General features: G+C 39.3%; 1 long non-coding RNA gene across 1 annotated transcript; it reads left to right on the forward strand.

The window, feature by feature from the left end:
• The first annotated feature begins 1,714 nt into the window (after positions 1-1,714).
• LOC117194460 lies at positions 1,715-2,042 on the forward strand. Its single transcript, XR_004474830.1, has 2 exons — positions 1,715-1,808; positions 1,859-2,042. It is a non-coding gene; the product is annotated as an uncharacterized LOC117194460 (long non-coding RNA).
• The last annotated feature ends 931 nt before the right edge of the window (positions 2,043-2,973 follow it).

Below are 2,973 nucleotides of genomic sequence, written 5' to 3' on the forward strand. Positions count from 1 at the left end.
CGCCCTGTCTCGACGTAACCAACCTGCTATAGAAGAATTCGTTGCCAGTAGTCCCATGATTGATTTACAGTCAAGTCACTTTAAGTCGCCAGAATATCTTAGAGTGATTCAACGAATACAAGAGAATCAGTCAAAACTGCTTGACTTAAAAGTTATTGATGGATATGTTTATAAAAGAACCGAGTTCAATAGAGATAATGACGGACACGAGGAATCCTGGAAACTTTGGGTACCCTCCGCGATGATCCCCGAAGTATTGCAACAAGCACATGATGCGCCAAGCTCTGCACATTGTGGTATGGCTAAGACGGTAGAAAAACTCAAAAGGTATTTCTTCTGGCCCCGAATGGTAAGCCAAATTCGAGAGTACATCTCAGAATGCCATATTTGTCGATCTACTAAGAGTCCGAACAAAATGTTAAAACCTCCGATGGGCCGACCATTAACATCAGACCGCCACTTTCAATGCTTGTATATGGATCTACTAGGTCCGTACCCCCGTACTAAAAATGGAAACATTGGGTTGTTTATAGTAGTAGACCATAACACGAAATTCCATTTTCTTAGCCCTCTAAAGAAGTTCACGGCGACAAAAATGTGTGAATACCTGGAAAGCTCCATATTCTACACCTTTGGAGTGCCGGAAGTTGTTCTAACGGATAATGGTTCGCAGTTCAAATCTAGTTTTTTCGAAGCTTTTCTTACAAGTTTTGGCATTACACATCGGTGTACGGCTATATATTCTCCTCAGGCCAATGCTAGTGAACGATTAAACAGATCGGTTCTGGCAGCCATCCGCTCTTATATTGGAAGTGACCATTCCAATTGGGACGCTAATTTGAACGCTATCAATGGTGCACTTAGAGCAGCGGTGCATCGAAGTACTAGTTATTCACCATATTTCCTTGTTTTTGGTCAGAACATGATTCTGAACGGAGAAGATTATACCCTATTGCGAAACATGGATCTGCTAAGCAACGACGTCCGATTAGAACACTCCGATCTGTTACAACTGGCAAGACAAGACGCTAAGAAAAACGTAAAGAAATCACATGAGCTAAACGCGAAGAAATATAATCTACGGAGTAGGAACGTACAACTTAAAACGGGTGACGAGGTTTTTGCTCGTAACTTTACCCAGGGCAACGCGAGTAAGAAGTTTAGTTCGAAGTTAGCTCCGGCTTTCATTTATGCAAAGGTTCTCAAAAAAAGAAGCCCCTATTATTATGAGTTGGGGAACCCAGCAGGGAAAAAGATTGGAGTTTTCCATCTCAAAGATATTCAGGTGAAGAATAAATAACAGCATTTTTTTCAGATAATGTACCTTCGAGCAGGTCTTGTTTCATTATCTGTGGTTGTAGTGTCCAACTATTCGAAAATCAAAAGAAAAAGGAAAAGGTCGAACAAGTTAGGTACACTTTCTAGAAAGATACTTTTCATACCGCCCTCGCTAGCATAGCTCGAAGAAATTGGTGGAATGCAGGAGATCCAGAAGATCATCCGATTGCACAGTTATGTTAAAGCTTAAAGCTCAGCTTAGGAACGCAATAGGTACAGGCGAATAGACTTTCTTCATGTGAAATCATTCCCCTGCATAGTTTCACTTACGGCACACGTATATATAGATTTTCGTGATAACAATCGCAGAGTGAATGGTGAAGACACGTGGAGTTACATAACTTCCAATTTTTCGCTATTATTATTTAATCATCCACTGTTTATTTGGATTAATAAATCCGAAGAGTGGCGTTAGCTGAACTACCCGAGGGAAAAGTGCAAATAAAGTGAAATTCTTGAAAGAAGCAAAGGTACGTTAGTCCACCGTGGAAAGATAAGGTTCTGACACAGTTTTATTTAGGGATAGGAGTACTGGAAAATCTTAATACAGCCAAGCCGGCCAACCAATCTACGGTATCAACTACTAAAACAACAAAGCTGACCGTTTGGGAGTTAGTGCAGTGCACATCCACGGCGGCAAAGTAAAGGCTGAACCGTTGACGTTGGGCTAGCTCAATATCGGAAATCATTTACGGCTCGTGAAAGACCAACCACCATACACCACTGCTGGATTTCCGAACTTCAGTTTGAACCTGCCGATCTCAAAAAGCCGGAGGACATAATCGTCACCAACCTACGCAAATTTACAAAGGATTAAGTAATTAGGCTAGCCTAAACCACATTGCCTCAGAACCACTCTTGCTGTCAGCAGATTTTTGTTTTATTTTGATTCCCGTGTTTCTCAAGTTAAATTTCAAGTGCAAGTTCCCGTTTGCCTTTATGATTATCACATAAAAATCTACACGCTGCTGCTCTAAGAACCAGCTGTTTAGATCCACATATTCATATCTCGTTTATCATTGTGTTGATTAATGTAGTAACTAAATAGCTTCCTCCAATGAGTAAATTTGTAAAGTAACTGAAGATTTTGAAAACTGAGCAATATGAGTTTGGGATAATGTGTTTCTCTTTATATATATACATACATTTAAACTGACCAACCTCTAAATTACACAGCGTATATAAATGAATCCGTCAAAGTCATCTTGGGCCCAACGATACACCGATGAGTTTCATCAATTACTGTGAGTACCACTAGTGGCTGAAACCACAATGCCTATACACCAATGCAGGCGTAAGTTTGTTAAAGTAGATCTATATATACTGATTTGAAAGAATATTTCCCCCCTCAAATGCTCAAATAATTTTTTGCTGATCCAAGAAGAAGGAAGTCTGTATATTTTTGTTTATTTGTAAATGTAAGGAATCGGATTATATCTGTAATTTATGTAAAAAAATATCAATACAATCTCTTATGGTTAGGGACATTTAACATAAAAATAAAATGAATTGGTAATCATGAATATGTCTGCCTAAACTAAATATTGTCTCCGTCCGTCAAGTACTTATGCTTGTCTCTCTCACAATGCACTAGAAGATGTTGAATCTTTGAAATGGGACAACGCCCGAATGTAA

This window comes from Drosophila miranda, assembly GCF_003369915.1.
Source record: "Drosophila miranda strain MSH22 chromosome Y unlocalized genomic scaffold, D.miranda_PacBio2.1 Contig_Y3_pilon, whole genome shotgun sequence".
Classification (NCBI taxonomy): Eukaryota; Metazoa; Arthropoda; class Insecta; order Diptera; family Drosophilidae; genus Drosophila; species Drosophila miranda.